The sequence below is a fragment of the Aethalodelphis obliquidens genome, unplaced genomic scaffold (assembly GCF_003676395.1).
Source record: "Aethalodelphis obliquidens isolate GAN/ISIS:26980383/991018 unplaced genomic scaffold, ASM367639v1 scaffold1, whole genome shotgun sequence".
Classification (NCBI taxonomy): Eukaryota; Metazoa; Chordata; class Mammalia; order Artiodactyla; family Delphinidae; genus Aethalodelphis; species Aethalodelphis obliquidens.
Genome location: NW_020837945.1, coordinates 58,991,281 through 59,009,105, shown reverse-complemented (window position 1 = coordinate 59,009,105; position 17,825 = coordinate 58,991,281). Strand labels below are relative to the sequence as shown.

The following is a 17,825-nucleotide window of genomic DNA, read 5'->3' as shown; positions in this document are numbered from 1 at the left end:
CCTGCCCTCGAGGGCTCACAACAGGAGGTGATTCTGAGTCCCCGTGAGAATCCTATTCTGGTCCTTGTCTGGGTGCCAGGGAGTTGTGAAAGTGGGCTGAATACCATTTCCTTGATCACCCAGTTTATGGACAGTCTGTAAACAGAATTTAATTTCTGAAGGATACGCTCCACAGAGCATTCCTGGCAAACATACAGAGGTCTGTGAAGCAGGCAAAGCCTATCCCACATAGCCCCTCCCAGCCCAGGATCTAACGTTTGATAGTTAGGGTTAGAATCCTGGCTCTGTCTTTATTCACTGTGAGATGTTACTTTTCTCAGTTTCAGTCTCTCATTTGTAAAATCATACCATCTAACACATGGTATTTTTGTAAATATTAAATCCAATAACACAAATGAGTGGCTTCGCACTGAAAGTGGAGGCATAAGGCATGGTAAATACTTGAAAATGTTAGCTTTTTTTTTTTTTTTTTTTTAAAAAAGCTGATTTCTATATCCTTTTTCCCTCTTTTTGTTGTCTTCCTACAGGGCTCACAGTCCTCAACCTATCAACACACACATTTCTAATATCCCGACTTACTTCCTCTAATTAACAACATTGCACACCTCAGACAAAGAAATAAAATACCCTTCCCTTTTTTTCTTTACTTCCTTTGAAGGGGACATTGTTAAGACCCTCCCTTCACCACTTTGACACTCATCCTTCCTCTGCATGTGGACGTCTTTTTACTGTAAGACCATGCACAGCCTATCAGGAGGGACAGACCAAGAATGTCAGGGAGTTAATGACCCTGGGAACAGCTCTGGGCTACTAGTGGGAGATATTGGATAATGTCTAAATGTTCCAGTTAAAAGGCAGAGATGGACAGAATAGATTTTAAAAAGCAAGAACACAGTACATGTTTCCTACAAGAGCACACTTAAAATATGAAGGCACAGATGGGTTGAAAGTAAATCACTGAAAAAGGTAAGCCATGCAAACAATAAGCATGAGAAAGCTGGAGGGTCAGATAATAAAATAGACTTCAAGCCAAGGTGTATTACCAGAAATAAAGAGGGAAATTTCATAATAATCAAAAGAACAATTCATCAGAAAGATATAACAATTACAAATGTGCATGTACTTAATAACAGTCTTAAAAGGCACGAAGCAAGACTGAGAGAATAAAAGAAACGGAAGACTCAACACACAGCAGAAAATTTCAACTCCCCTTTGTCAGTAATTGCTAAGGACCATAGACCAAAAAAAGACAAGAAAAATCACTAAAGACATGGAGGACTGTAAGAACAGTATAAACCAACTAGACCTAATAGACATTGTGAAATAAAATCATATTTTATGGCAAGACAAGGAAAATTTAAACAAAAAAGTTTTCTTTGCCCTTTGGCCTCCTCTCTGCCCACTACTGTGCACTGTGTATCTGCATTAGGCATCATCACAAATGAAGCTCTGAAAACTGAGAAGTTACCCTTTTCTAAATGGTGTTTCCCTTAACATTTATAAGGGAAGCCTCCATTTGTCAAGGTGTTTCCCTCAGAAACTGAGGTTGTCTTTGCCAATATTTTATTTAACACAGGTTTGCTGTGGGAGTTATATAATTTCACAAGCTGATAGCATACAGGATAATGTATCTTAATCAGTCAGTAAAGAAATGACATACACCAAACTAGTAAGAGATTAATCACCCTATTGTTCTGAAACCGAGTAGGACCCTGTAGGGCCCTCCTGGATACAAATCCTTTCTGTGTCTCTCATTTGTTATTTGTAGGACATAGGTTTCACTCAGCCTCCTTGACCTCCCCTCAGTTTCAAAGGGCAGATTCAAACAGTTGCTTATCAGGGAAGGGAGTGAATGCAGAAACAGGACGAGCAGTCAAGAAACAAGGGTACAGCCATGGGGCAGGGTCCTGGTTTCTCCTTAAGGAATATACATAACAATATCTTTGAGTTCTGCAGGAACTAAGGCCCCACCCAGGTGGAGGATGGAAACTTCAGGCTGAGCACAAGGTTCCTGGAACACTGCCCTGTTACCTCACCACCAGCCAACCAGGAGATAGTCTCCACACAGTGGAAGACTCTGACCCTCTCCCCAGATGATACTCCCTTTAAAAACTTTTATGGTCAAGCAGAATCTTCAGAGTTGGTTTTTGGACATGAATCTGCTTTCTCCCCAGGTTTCTGACCCCCTGAATAAATAACCTTTCCTTTCCAACCAACACTTGTCTCTTGAGTATTGGGTTTTTAGCAGTGAGCAGCCAAATCTGAGTTCGGTAACAGATTCAGGCAAGGGGGATATGAAAGGAATAAAGTCCTAATTTTGTTGAGGTGTATCTTTCTACAAGTTAGTTCTCTTGAGAGCTGGCTTAACCAACCAAGAGCCAAAGTCCAGCTACCCGCACAAAAACAAAAGTCCCTTGCTGTGTCGACTGAACAAAAATGCACAATGTAACAGTTGCAAGTTATTTTTTTTATTGAAGTATAGTTGATTTACAATATTGTGTTAGTTTCTGGTGTACAGCAAAGTGATTCAATTTTATATATATATATATATATATATATATATATTTTTTTTTTTTTTTTCTTTTTTTAAAATTTTTTGGCCATGCCACAAGGCATGCAGGATCTTAGTTCCCCAACCAGGGATTGAACCCGCTCTCCTGTAGTGGAAGCAAGGAGTCTTAACTGTCAGGGGAGTCCCATATTTTTTCAGACTATAGTCCATTATAGGTTATTATAAGATACTGAATATAGTTCCCTGAGCTATACAGTAAATCCTTCTTATCTATTTTACTATAGTAATTTGTATCCATTAATCCCATACTCCTAAGTTGTCCCTCCCTCCCTCCATAAGTAACCATAAGTTTGTTTTCTATGTCTGTGAGTCTATTTCTGTTTTGTACATAGATTCATTTGTATTATTTTTTAGATTCCACAAATCACTGATATAATATAGTATTTGTCTTTGTCTGACTTACTTCACTAAGTATAATATTATCTAGGTTCATCCATGTTGCTGCAAGTGGCAATATTTCATTCTTTTTTAGGGTTGAGTAATGTTCCACTGTGTGTATGTATAATGTCTTCTTAAGCCAATCGTCTGTTGATAGGCCCTTAGGTTGCTTCCATGTCTAGGCTATTGTAAATAGTGCTGCTATAAACATTATGGTACATGTATCTTTTCAAATAGGAATTTTCACTTTTTCTGGATATATACCCAGGCATGGGATTGCTGTTTCATATGGTAGCTCTATTTTTAGTTTTTTAAGGAAACTTCATACTCTTTTCCATAGTGGCTGCACCAATTTACATTCCCACCAATAGAGTAGGAGGGTTCCCTTTTCTCCACACCCTCTCCAGCATTTATTATTTGTAGAATTTTTAATGACAGACATTCTGACCTACATGAGGGAATATCTCATTGTGGTTTTCATTTGCATTTCTCTAACAATTAGTAATGTTGATTATCTTTTCATGTACCTATTGGCCATCTGTCTTTGGAAAAAATGTCTATTTAGATCTTCTGTCCACTTTTTGACTGGGTTGTTTTTTGAAATTGAGTTGCATGAGCTGTTTATATATTTTGGATATTAACCCCTTGTCAGTTGCATCATTTGCAAATGTTTTTTCCCATTCCATAGGCTGTCTTTTTGTTTTGTTGATGGTTACCTTTGCTGTGCAAAAGCTTGTAACTTTACATCCCATTTGTTTATTTTTGCTTTTATTTCTTTTGCCTTGGGAGACTGATGTAAGAAAATATTGCTATTATTTATGTCAGAGAATGTTTTGCCTATGTTCTCTTCTAGGAGTTTTATAATGTCATGTCTTATGTTTAGGTCTTTAAACCGTTTTGCATTTATTTTTGTATATAGTGTGAGGGAGTGGTCTAATTTCATTGATTTACATGTAGCTGTCGAGCATTCCCAACACCAATTGTTGACGAGACTATCTTTTCTCCATTGTATGTTCTTGCCTCCTTTGTCATAGATTAATTGACCATCAGTGCATGGGTATATCTGTTTCTCCTTGACTCAGTCTTGGAAGGCTGTAGTTTCTAAAACTTGTCCATTCTGTCTAGGTTGTTCAATTTGTTAGCATATAACTGTTCATAGTATTCTCTTATGATTTTTTTGCATTTCTGTGATATTGGTTATTTCTCCTCTTTTATTTCTTACTTTGTTTATTTGAGTCCTCTCTCTTTTCTTCTTGGTAAGCCTGGCTAGAGGTTTGTTGATTTTGTTTATCTTTTAAAGAACCAGCTCTTGGTTTTGTTGATGTTTTCCATTGTGTTTTGCTCTCTATTTTATTATTTCCTCTCTGATCTTTGTTATTTCCCTTCTTCTGATGATTTTGGGCTTTGTTTGTTCTTTTTAAAATTCTTTTAGGTGGTAGGTTTGGTTATTTGAGCTTTTTCTTGTTTCTTGAGGAAGGCCTGTATTGCTATGAAATTCCCTCTTAGAACTGCTTTGGCTGCGTCCCATAGGTTTGTAAGGTTGTGTTTTCATTTTCATTTGTCTCAAGGTATTTTCTGATTTCTTCTTTGATTTCATCATTGACCTATTGTTTTTTTAAGTAGCATGTTGTTTAGTCTCCACATGTTTGTTCTATTCCTGTTTTTCTTTCTGTGGTTGATTTCTATTTTCATACTGTTCTGGTCAGAAAAGATGCTTGAAATAATTCCTATCCTCTTAAATTTATTGAGGCTTGTTTTGTAACCTAGTATGTAGTCTGTCCTAGAGAATGTTCCATGAGTAATTGTTCCATGAGTAACTGAAAAGAATGTATATTCTTTTTTTTTTTTTTTATGTAGTGTCCTGTAGATATCAATTAAATCCAACTGGTCTATTGTGTTATTGATGAATTCTGTCGCTTTACTGATTTTCTGCCTGGATGATCTGTCCATTGATGTCAGTGGGGTGTTAAGGTATTCTACTATTATTGTATAATTGTCAATTTCTCCCCTTATGTCTGTTAGTATTTGTTTTATACATTTAGGTGCTTCTATATTGCGTGCATATATGTTAATGAGTGTAACATCCTCTTCTTCCATTGATCCCTTTGTCACTATATAATGCCTTCTTCATCTTTCTTTATGGCCTTTGTTTTAAAGTCTATTTTGTCTGATATGAGTATTGCTCCCCCCACTTTCCTTACATTGTCTTTTGCATGAAATATCTTTTCCCATCCCCTCACTTTCAGTCTGTGTGTGTCTTTCACCTTGAAGTGAGTCTCTTGTAGGCAGCATATTGCAGGTTCTTGCTTTTTTAAATCCAATCTGCCATTCTATGTCTTTTGAATGGAGCATTTAGTCCATTGACTGACATTTAAAGTAATTTTCAATAGGTAGGTACTTATTTCCATTTTAATCCTTGTTTTCCAAGTTGTTTTTGTAGTTCTTCCTTGTTCTTTTCTGCTTCTTTTTGTTTTTCTTTTTGTCGTTTGATGATTTTCTTTTGTAGTATGCTTGAGCTCCTTTCTTTTTGGTTTTGGTTTTTGTGACTCTGATGTATGTTTTTGATTTGTGGTTACCTAGCAGTTCATGTATGTTGACTCATAACTATATCTCCTTGCTTTAAACTGCTAGCCATTCAAGTTCAAACACATTCTAAAGGATCTATATTTTTATACTCCTCTCCCCCACATTTTGTGATTTTGATGTCCTACTTTACACCTTCATGCTTATCCTTTTACTGTTAATTGTATTTATGATTGCTTTAAATTTTTTTGTTTTTTAATCTAAGTACTGGTTTATTTCAGTCATCTTCAATCCTTACTGTATGTTTGCCTTTCCTATTGCGATTTTCCCTTTCCTATAGATTCTTGCTTTTTTCCTATTTAGAGAAGATCCTATATTTCTTTTAGGGTAGGTTTAGTATGCTGAATTATTTTAGTTTTTGCTTATCTGAGAAATTCTTCATCTCTCCTTCTATTATAAATGATACAATCTTGCTGGGTAGAGTATTCTATGCAGCAGGTTTTTCACTTTCAGGACTTTAAATATATCATGCTACTCCCTTCTGGCCTGCAAAGTTTCTGCAGCGAAATCAGCTGATAGCCTTATTTTGGTTCCCTTGTAACTGACTCTTTTTCTCTTGCTGCCTTTAGAATCCCCTCTTTATCATTAACTTTTGCCATTTTAATTATGATAAATCTTGGTGTGGGTCTGCTTGTACTTATCTTTGGGACCCTCTGTGCTTCCTGTACCTGGATATCTGTTTCTTTCTTTAGGTTTGGGAAGTTTTCAGCCATAATTTCTTTTTATTTATTTATTTAGTTATGGCTGCATTGGGTCTTTGTTGCTGCGTGTGGGCTTTCTCTAGTTGCTGTGAGCAGGGGCTACTCTTTGTTGTGGTGTGCAGATTTCTCATTGTGGTGGCTTCTCTTGTTGTGGAGCACGGGCTGTAGGTGTGCAGACTGCAGTAGTTGTGGCATGCAGGCTCAGTAGTTGTAGTGCACAGGCTTAGTTGCTCTGTAGCATGTGGGATCTTCCTGGGCCAGGGCTTGAACCTATGTCCCCTGCACTGTCAGGTGGATTCTTAACCACTGTGCCACCAGGGAAGTCCCCAGCCATAATTTCTTCAAATACATTTTTGATTCCCTTCTCTCTCTCTCCTCCTCTGGAATCCCTATTATGCACAGGTGGGCATGCTTTATATTTTCCCCATAGATCTCATATGTTGTTTTCATTTTTTTTCTTTCTGCTTTTTTTTTTTTTTTTTTGGTACGCGGGCCTCTCACTGTTGTGGCCTCTCCCATTGCAGAGCACAGGCTCTGGATGCGCTGGCTCAGCAGCCATGGCTCACGGGCCCAGCCATTCTGTGGCATGTGGGATCTTCCCAGACCGGGGCACGAACCCGTGTCCCCTGCATCGGCAGGTGGACTCTCAACCACTGCGCCACCAGGGAAGCCCTGTCTGCTCTTTTGATTGAGTGATTTCCATTATTCTATCTTCCAGATCACTTATTCATTTTTCTGTGTCATTTAGTCTGTTATTCATTGCTTCTAGTTTGTTTTTTATCTCAGCAATTGAATTGTCTAGCTTTGTTTCTTTTTTATAGTTTTTAGTTCCTTGTTACTGTGATCTCCATTTCTATTGATAATCTTTCTTAATTCCTTTCGCATTTTTATTACCTTTTTGAACTCAGGGTTTAGTAGACTGGTGAGGTCTATTTCAATAATTGTTCTTTTAGGGGATTTCTCTTGTTCTTTTAATTGGGAATAGTTCCTCTGCCTTTTCATTTTGCTTCGCTTTCTCTGTCTCTATGAATTTAGAAGAAACAGTTAACTACTGTGGTCTTGAAGGGGTATTTTATGTGGGAGCATCCCTGTGTAGACAGTGTGTGTCCAGTATTTTTGGTCTGAGAGTTGGTTTCATTATGGATGTCGAGCAGAGTGTGCTGGCAGTTATCCCCTTGCTAGGGGGTGTAGGTTTTTTGGAGCATTTAAAACCTGTGAAGGATGTGAGGTGGGCTTACTCTCTGCTTTGTGGCTGTAGCTGCACTGTCAGGGGTGGGGTCTGCTCCCCAGTTGTTGGAGTAGAAGCCTGAGAGTAATGTTTAATCAGGTTCCATTGCCCTTGATTGAAAGCCCTGCCCCAAAGGAGGTGATTGCTGAAGGAAGTGAGGTGCATGCGGGTCACAGAGGATCTATGCACTGCCTGTGCAGGCACTTGCGGTTCTCCTCAGAAGCAGCCCAAGGTCATGTCCTTTTCTCTGTTGTGTTTGTCCCAGATCTAGTGCAAGTCTGTGGTGTGGAGTAGGCTGGGGTTATGGGTTAGGGCATTGTGGCTGCAGGAATTGAGGTAGCTGTGCTGCTGCCTGAGATCTGGGTTGCCTCTGTGTCAGACCTCTCTCAGGACCTGTCTGCTCTAGATCCAGTGTTAAGCTGTAGTATGGAGTGGGCAGGGCAGGGTCTTCTTGCTGGGAAACAAACTGGTGTGTACTCCTGCCCAGGGCCTGTCTGCCTGAGATTCAGCACTTAGCTGCTGCACCCTCTTATGGTGCTGCCCTGTGGGGGTTCTAACAATGGGCTTCACAGCTCCACCTGGTTCACACCACAGGCCCTCCGGGCTGTCTCTGTGTAGCTATACTGAGTCCTCTCCCACGGATTATCTGCCAGAGATTCAGCCAGCACCTAGCTACTGCACATTCTTTAGACCCACTGTGCCATGCGTGCACTGACAATGGCCTCTGTGGTTCTGCCCAGACCACACCCCAGGTGCTCTGGTCTGTCTTTGCATAGCTAGACCAAATCTCTGCCCAGATCTCACACCAGGCTGTGGTGTGGAGTGAGCGAGTGAGGCCAGGGTGTTTGCCCCTTCAGATTGGGAGGTGTGGCAAGGCAGAAGTTGCCAGTGCAAAGCTCTCTCCACCCTGATTGTTGGCAAGCCAGCATGTGTGCACTCCTCATGAGTAGAGTCTAGGCTTCTCCAGCCCTTCTATCTGTCTCTGCAGATTCTGCAGCAGGCAAGGGGGCTTGTCTCATCCACTCAGGACCCCAGAACTGGGGTGCCCAGATTGTGGGTCAACCTGCTCATTTTCCAGGGTGAGGGTGCCCCCATGTGGACCTCCTCTTCCTTACTGATCCCTCACAGGGTCACAGCTCCCAACCCAATATCTGTTTTTTTTTCCTGTCCTACCCGGTTATGTGGAGATCATTCTTGCAGCTTTGGTTGTATAGGATTTCTTGTGCCAGTTTCCAGTTAGTTTTCCATGAGAACTGTTCCACGTGTGTGTGTGTGTGTGTGTGTGTGTGTGTGTATATATTTTCTTTTTTTTGCGGTACGCGGGCCTCTCACTGTTGTGGCCTCTCCTGTTGCGGAGCACAGGCTCCGTACACGCAGGCTCAGCGGCCACGGCTCACAGGCCCAGCCACTCCACAGCATGTGGGATCTTCCCGTACCGGGGCACGAACCCGTGTCCCCTGCATCGGCAGGCGGACTCTCAACCACTGCGCCACCAGGGAAGCCCCTGTGGATATATTTTTGATGTGCTTGTGGAGGGGATGAGCTTCAGTACTCCTACTCTGCCATCTTGAGCCCCCTTGCAAGTTAAGTTTTATTCAGGAGTCTTACTGAGGACTATAGCCCGGGAGACAGCCTCTCAGAGAGCTCTGAGAAACTGCTCTGAAGAGGTAAGGGAGGAACCAGGATATATAGGAGTTTTGTGCTGGAAAAAAAAACAAAACAAAACGTGTAGTTGAACATCAAAAGATTACTGCTAATCACAAAGAACAAACATCTCAAGTTAATGATTTTAGTGCTTTCTATGTATAGGACAATGCAAGAGTCTGGGTTCATTGAAATTATTCCTTAGATATGCATATTAACTATCTAGGGCCAGTATCCAAAGCACAGCATGCTTCCTGTTTTTCTCCATCCTGAATTCTCCTCAAGGTGCACTGTCAGTGGCAGCTGCAGTGGCTAATGGCTTGATTCTTGTAGAACTGGGATGGCAGACAACATCCTTTGTTTACTGTAATGACAGGCAACATTCCTTGTCCACAGTTGCTAGAGCACTTTGCTAGGTAAGTGTGGGGCTGCTGTTGACCAGCAAGATGATCTCCTTTGCAGGGCCAACTTACATTCCCACCAACAGTACCTAAGGTTCCCTTTTCCCCATATCCTCACCAACACTTGCTATTTGTTGTCTAACAGGTATGATGTAATATTTCATCATAGTTTTGATTTGCATTTCCTTGATACTTAGTGATGTTGAGCATCTTTTCATGTGTCTGTTGGTCATCTGTATGTCTTCTTTGGAAAAATGTCTATTTAGGTTCTCTGCCCATTAAACTAAAGAATTTTAATAGTATTAATTTATTAAAAAATAACAATTGCAAACCCATTACATGTTAAAGTAAATGACACATTTTAATGAAGAACAAATATTTCCCAAAGAAAAAAATTTAAGGGGAAAATGGCCTTGTTTTACATCATTGCAAGTCTCTGATGTAACAGAAGATAGGTGGATTCTCACATCTGCTTCAGCATTAAATCTACTGTGAGATGATATTTTGGTTGAAGCATATGAAGAAAATCTGGTCTCTTACAGATATGTAGTTGGAAATAGTCAACTTTATGAGCCCCCTGAAATAGTCTTGGGAACTTCCAGGACTCTTCAGTCCTCTCTTTGAGATTCCCTATCCTAATGTTATGACTCCCACATAGTCATTTTGGACTTCTCATGCTGACTAACAGACAAAGAAGAGTTCTACAGTGGGAGGGGTGACTGGCCCTGATTACCATCAGGAGATAGGAGATAGGATTGCTAATATTTAATACCAACAGGGAAGAAAATATCTGGAACCCAGGAAATCCACTGGGTCACTCTTTATTGATTTCGTATATGGTAATAATCATAAACAGGCATTTTAAGCAGTCTCAGTCTAACAAGACCATGGTAATCAAGGGCTTAGACCCCTCAGGGATGACGGTCTAGGTTATCACACCAAGCAACCAAGACAAGCCAAACTGTTTTAACACGTAGTAGAGGATGGAGATGATGATTACCAATTATGAATCTGGGACCAACTGCACCAATGGAGACTGTATCTTGCCCCATCAACCTTACTAATGTCTTTTTTTTCTTTTCTCTCCTTAAGTTTTAATGAATCACCTCCTTGAGGAATCTATGATGGGACTGAGTCAATTTAACATAGGGCCCCCAAGGGGATCTAAGTGGTGCAAAGGGTAGAATGCAGCAAACACTGTTGGAACCCAACCCATGTCCCCTAAGCATTCATCAGTTTCTTACATACTGATGGATTTCTCTTCCAAGCCCCTGAGACTCAAGTCACTTAGTCCATACAAGTGGAACACTGGAAGTGCTTGGGGGAGATAATAGCCTGCAGCATCCCTCAAACAATGGTGGAGTTGGTGAAAAAATCCCCTAGCTCCTTACGCCTTGTTTGAGAAAACTCTGAGGTCTCCTATGGGATAAGCCCCAGTTGCCACAGTAGTAAATTGCTCATTATCACACCCTCTATTGCTTTTTTCTTTTCCCTGTTTCACTTCCTCATTGCCCTACCTGTGACTCATTTGATATGACCTCAAATAAATAGAATCCAACTTAAGACAACCTCCTATCCACTGAAATTTACCTGACCTGGGTGTCATTACATCAGTTATTCTAAGTAATTGTTACATACATTCTAGTGAAAGAGTATACAATTGATTTATATGCTACTCTTTCCACATAATGATTTGAAGTTACAGCAGCCCTAAACTAAATTTAAAAATGTGATGTAGAAATGGAAGGCAGTGGGTGGCTGAATGTGTGACTAAATGGGTGGGGAAGATATTTTGGAACAGGAGGGACTTTCTTATTCTGTTATGGGTAGGAGTGACTCGACATGTGGATGGGTTACTTCTTGAAATACTCCTCCTTTTTATTTTTAGTCGTCTTTGAGTTCGAATGTGTTAGCATCCTGATTCTGCATGTGTTTAGCAATTTTTAGAGTTTATTGAAAAACTAAAATTATTTTTCACTGACAGTGTATGTTTTCATTTGTTTCTTCTTGTGACATTCTCTTTTTATAAGGAAATGTATATTTGAACTTCAAATAGAATTCTTTAAAAGCAGGAATAAAACAAATATTCTGTAGTATTGTACCTATCCTTCTGGGTAAAAGTTTATGTTTGGATTGGTTAAGGAAAAAAGGGATATGGAAAATGGCTTCTAGAATTGTAGTTAAAAGTTTTTGTTTGGATTGGTTAAGGAAAAAATGGATATGGAAAATGGCTTCTAGAATTGTAGTTAAAAGCTAGATTTGAAAGTTCAAAATAGCCACTACATATGCATTTGTGAGGAACTGCATTTATATGATGTTTGGTTCATGATGGTATAATTGATAGGCTACCCCTACTGCTAATTTTGGAAAAGTTAAGGGTATTCCTAGAGCAGTGTTTTCCATTTTTATCTTGATCACAATCACTTGGGAAATTGGTTTAAATGCAGATTCCTGGGTGCCACACACTTACTGTATCATAATCCCTTAGAGCAAGGTCCAGGAAGCTGCGTTTTATGTAGTCACCCTTGTTGACTCTAATGTGGAGGGTTCTTGGGTCAGAATTTGAGAAACACATCCAGAGATGGGCTTTCCTGAATAGAACTTGAATAGAACTCTTATGCTGAAGTTTATCGAAAGCCTAAGAAGGAGCTCCAGGTGGGCAGAATCTACAGTGGTGCCATCCATGTTGAGGCCAATAGGGAAGAAGTTAGAAACTTGAGTGGGATATGTGAATCTGGACCAGCTCAGATATTAGGACAAGAAACAGGATAAGGTCTGCAAACCCAGGCACCATCTAGCTATGGTGTGGTTATATACTTTAAAAGTCAGATAAACTTTATTGGTATATTCTTTGCTCGTGTCCCTATTGTTCTCCCTTGGCATGTAACAAAGTCTTCTTTAAAGTTTCAGCTTGACTGTGTCTACATCTGGCCTTAAGAGGGAATTTACATACCTCTAGGGCAACGTGTGGTGGTGGCTACAGTGTCTTACTTCAGAGAACTCCATGCAGAAGACTGAGATCCTTGGGAATGTATCAGTTAGCTACCCACCTCTTTTACAGGAAATGATTTTCCTTTCTATCTAATCATTGAACATTCTGGGTTTTATTTTAGTAAAGAAGCTTCCTCATCAACTTCCTGAATTCTTCTAATAAGATTTTAAGCCAGTTTTCAGCTGCAAATAATAGACAACTCCAAGTAAATTGATTTAAGTGATAAGGAAATGACTAAATCCATAGATAAGATGTGTTTCAGGAATGGCTGATTTAATGGTTCAACAATGTCTTCAAACATGAAAATATTTTCCATCTCCCTCTGTGTCAAAGCTATTGCATCAACCTAAGATTGGTTTCTCTTGTGTTTATAAAATGGCTGTCATTAGGAATCAAGGTGATATGCTTCTTTATTCATGTCCAGCAGGAGAGAGTGATAGCATCTCTTCCAATCATGAAATAAAAGTCCTTTTCATGTCAATCAATAAGAACGCATCCCTGAACTGGAGATAGGGTCGGCTTCCCCTAGGTAATACAGACTGAAAAGGAAAGGGATAGTGGACACCTAATAAATATTTGGAATCTTTTTGGAGAAGATGGGAGAGGGAATGGATACTAGAGGGGCAATCAGTGAACCACTATCCTTACATCACCGAGCTTTCCACTTAAAAATTAATGTCTCAGCTTGAGATGTAAGTTTGTACAATTCAGCCCTCCCAAGTAAAGTTAGAGAAGTTCCATCCCATGACTCAGAAGAATCCAGGGAGTCCCTTGGGCTTAAGATGTCCTGGGAGAGATATAGTGGCAAGACAGTCCATACATTGTCACTTCAAATAACAAAGAAAGTTCTGTGGCAAGGATGGCTGTTGTTTCCACAGGGAAGTCAAGTTAGTGAGGTGCTGGTACAGATGGAGAAAAATTCCCCGAGGTCCTAGATAACGATTTTGGGATGATTCTCATTTATGTGAATACTGGGTGGTAGGTGGACAGGACTATGATACCTCTCATATTCAGTACTTTTTTCCAATTACTCATCCTGTATTTTAAGGTCAGTGCCCCTTTTCCCCACCCTTTCCAGCCCATCCTTTTCCCAGACAATTCTCCCCATCCAGTGACTCCCTTTTCTCTTTCCTTCTGCCCCAAAATTTTAGTACTTTCCAGAGCTTCAGCCCTAGACCCTTTATTAAGCTCAAAGTCCTATACTATTTACTTTTCTTTCACGCAATAATCTTCAATAGCTATGAAATCCAGAGCTCAAATTACTAGCAACTAAACACTAGTTTCTCTTTACAGTGTAGGAAGGCTTAGTCATTAGACACTTCCTGGGGGGAAGGAGAAATGTTTGCTTTTCTTCCTAGGGGTGGAGAGTGATGGAAATAAAAGGAGGGCAGAGAAAGTTTCCTCCATCCTAGAATGGGTTGAATCACTCCTTCCAATGCACAGAAGCAAAGAAAAACAGAAAACACGTAGTGACATTTCCATATTAAAACATGGAATAATTTCCATATTAAAAATTCATATCCTGTTACCTTTGTATTACTATATATTTATATTGTATCTTGTATCTCTAGAGTAATTCCTTATAATTAAGGGAGAAAATTATGGCATCGTGAGAATTTCGTGAGTCTTGGCCTCTATATGCCCTCTGCTTGACAGTATCTATGCGGGCTATTGGAATTAAAACTATTGTCAGTGATTCCATTATAAATTTCTCTTTTTTATTAAGTTATCTGGACCCTGCTCACCAAATCTCCTAGGCAGCCTCAGTGTAGGAGCACAGCTAATGGTAGAACTTTATCACCCTGAGCAGCTTGGATATTTTATACTGTGGAAATGCAAAATGAATAAGTTGTATTTTTATTAGAAAAATCCATAGATACTACCATGTGCAAGTCAGACGATTATGGGAATTAATGATAGAAAAAGAACATTTTGCCACCTGTTGGGCAGACACCTGAATCTTTAAGGGCTGAAATCTTTACTTGGTATGCACAAGCCAAAGAGTTAAGGTTTCACTTTTGCTTGTCTCTTATTAAGAGGAGAAAAAGAGAAAATTCTCTCTCACATTCAACCAATTAATTTTAGACCACAGAGTTTATTAATATTCAGTAATATGTCTAGGCTTAAATAGATTAAAAATAGCCAAGCTGTTTCATTTAGAAACAGATTTCTGTAAGCACAAGCTTATTTTCCCCACTGGTGCAAGTGTAATTGTCTCTTTCTGTAGAGAGAGGATCGTTTTCCTACCAGTGATGAGCATGTGGGATGGCCATGACCATTTTCATTCATTTATTTTGTTTTGTGAAAGGCTGCATCCTTTTGTGCTTCTGCCTGTCAGCATCTTTGTCTGTTTCTCTTTCTACCGCACTTTTACCTCCAAGCCACAAAATATTAAAGCAGGTTAAATATCTTTTCTATCTGTTAAGGGAAATAGTCTCCTCTAGTAAAAGATGTAAAATTCCCATGTCATCCCAATGTAGCCATGATCTGCACATGATAGAGCCTCAGGTAGCTATTTAAATTTAAATTCATTAAAATAAGATAAGATAAATTAAATAATTCAGTTGCACTAACCATATTTTAAGGGCTCACTGGTTACCTGTGGCTAGTGATTACTGTACTGAACAGCACAGAACACTTTCATCTTTTCAGAAAGTTCTATTGAATAAAGGCTCAATTGAGTAAAATGCCATATAGAAAGATATGTCAAATTCCAGTTGGCTGTAACTATTATTTTTAATTAACTATTATTTTTAAGAATTCTATTTGGGTATAACTAAAAGGATTTTGTTGTTGTCATATTGTTTTGTTTTTGTTTTCCAAATAGCTCACATTTTTTTCAATCTGTGAAAAACAAACGCTTAGATAGAAAACTAGAGAGTTATGATCCAAAATTTAGATAGTCCTGGGTTTAGTTCAGATGTCATCACTACCAGCTATACAGCCTCCTTTAATCTCTGAGTGCAGAAAGAATCTACACTCAGAGACAATTATGTTGCCTGCTCTGCTATTTTCATTTCAATAGGCAGGGACTGTGTTGTATTTATTTTTGTACCCACAGCGCTTAGAACAGTTACTGGTACATAGCAGGTGCTCAATAAATGTTCATCAAGCTCAACAGTGAGGTAATGTATATGGATCCTCTTTGTAGCTTTAACCTGTTCTTTAATCTATCAGCATATAACTAGATGGAGGAGTTTATTCATGAAAATTTGAGGAAAGGTGCCCTTGGCGATATGAAACTTGGGGAGAAGAAAAGCTGCCTAAAGAGGATTTTTAGAAAGTTTTAAGAAAATTACAACAAAGATCTAGTAAATATTTGCAAGTTTCTGAGGCAGGGTGATGTGGTTTAAATGTCTTGGCTGCACCTGGTTTCACAGCAAGAATATTAACCAGGTCTCATTTTATATGGGTTATAATCACATAAGAGAGTAAATACGGATCATGTAAATTAGTTTCTTAGGAACTTTTAAACCATAATCTTCTTCTCACTCTTTGCTCACCACAGCCCTCACTACCTCAGGGTCTGTATTGCAGCCATAGTTTTAGGAGAGCGTAGAGAGAGTACAATAACCCTCTACACTGTAGAAGCCAGCTCTCCTTATATATATCATATACGTGGCCACTTTATGAACACCACAGAGCAAAGTGCTGCAGACCACCGACAGATATACACACCAGAGAACACCACAATCACAACTAACTGCTGAACAACCACTGATTAAAAAAAAGACTGGAATCTACCAAAAAAAGATATTCTACATCCAAAGACATAAAGAAGAAACAACCAGATGGTAGGAGGGGTGTACTTGTGATATAATCAAACCCCCTACCACCCAGGTGGGCAACTCACAAACTGGAGAATAATTATATCGCAGAGGTTCTCCCACAGGAGTGAGAGCTCTAAGCCCCGCAACAGTCTCCCCAGCCTAGGGGTCTGGCATTGGGAGGAGGAGCCCCCAGAGCATTTGGCTTTGAAGGTCAGTGGGGCTTGATTGCAGGAGCTCCACAGGACAAGGGGAAACAGAGACTCCACTCTTGGAGGATGCACACAAGGTTCCACATGCACCGGGTCCCAGGGTAAAAGCAATGACTCCATAGGAACCTGGGCCAGACCTACCTGCTGGTCTTGGAGGGTCTCCTGGGAAGGCAGGGGGCAGCTATGGGAAAAAGGGAGAGGGCTCAAATCAATAAAATTAGAAATGAAAAAGAAGTTACAACTGACATCACAGAAATACAAAAGATCATGAGAGACTACTACAAGCAACTATATGCCAATAAAATGGACAACCTAGAAGAAATGGACAAATTCTTAGAAAGATACAATCTCTGAAGACTGAGCCAGGAAGAAATAGAAAATATGAACAGACCAATCACAAGTACTGAGATTGAATCTGTGATTTAAAAACTCCCAACAAACGAAAGTCCAGGACCAGATGGCTTCACAGGCAAATTCTGTCAAACATTTAGAGAAGAGTTAATACCTATTCTTTGGAAACTATTCCAAAAAGTTTCAGAGGAAGAACACTTCCAAACTCATTCTATGAGGCCACCATCACCCTGATATCAAAAGCAGAAAAAAATACTGCACAAAAAAGAAACTGACAGGCCAATATCACATCAAGAGTCAGATTTTTGTTAAGCAGCTTCTAAATTAGTGGGGAAACAAACAAACCAGGCAGCCAGATGTATGGCAATAAAATTCCAACTGAAGGAACATAGAAGTCAGGCTGTGTTGGCAGTTTGGAGGAAGGCTGGAAAAACTTTCTGGGACTTCTCTGGTGGCGCAGTGGTTAAGAATCCACCTGCCAGTGCAGGGGACATGGGTTCGGGCCCTGGTCCGGGAAGATCCCACATGCCACGGAGCAACTAAGCCCGTGAGCCACAACTACTGAGCCCGAGTGCCACAACTACTGAAGCCCACGCACCTAGAGCCCATTTCACAAGAGAAACCACTGCAATGAAAAGCCTGCGTACCACAACGAAGTGTAGCCCCCACTCACCACAACTAGAGAAAGCCCGTGCGCAGCCAAAAATAAAATAAATAAATGCAGCCAAAAATAAAATAAATAAATTTATTTAAAAAAAAAAAACCTTTCTGGAAAGAAGGACTGAATATTCAAAACAGATTAGCACCCTGACAGATTGAGAATGGGTTTGAGGATCTTTGTGGCCCGAGGACTAGGAGGATTATATTATTCCTTGCTTTTCTCTATAAAGCAAGAGCCCAAATGTGCTGAGCTCCAGGGGTGAGTTGGCCAGGCACATAGCCCAGCCTCGACTCTATTTTTACTTCACAGAAGGATTAAAGTCTGTTCTCTACATT

The 17,825-nt window shown here is 39.9% G+C and overlaps 1 long non-coding RNA gene across 1 annotated transcript in view; it reads left to right on the top strand.

The window, feature by feature from the left end:
• The window catches only part of LOC113619646 (uncharacterized), a 55,876-nt gene that overhangs the window by 36,873 nt on the left and 1,178 nt on the right, over positions 1 to 17,825 (top strand). The gene's annotated exons all lie outside the window — the stretch shown is intronic.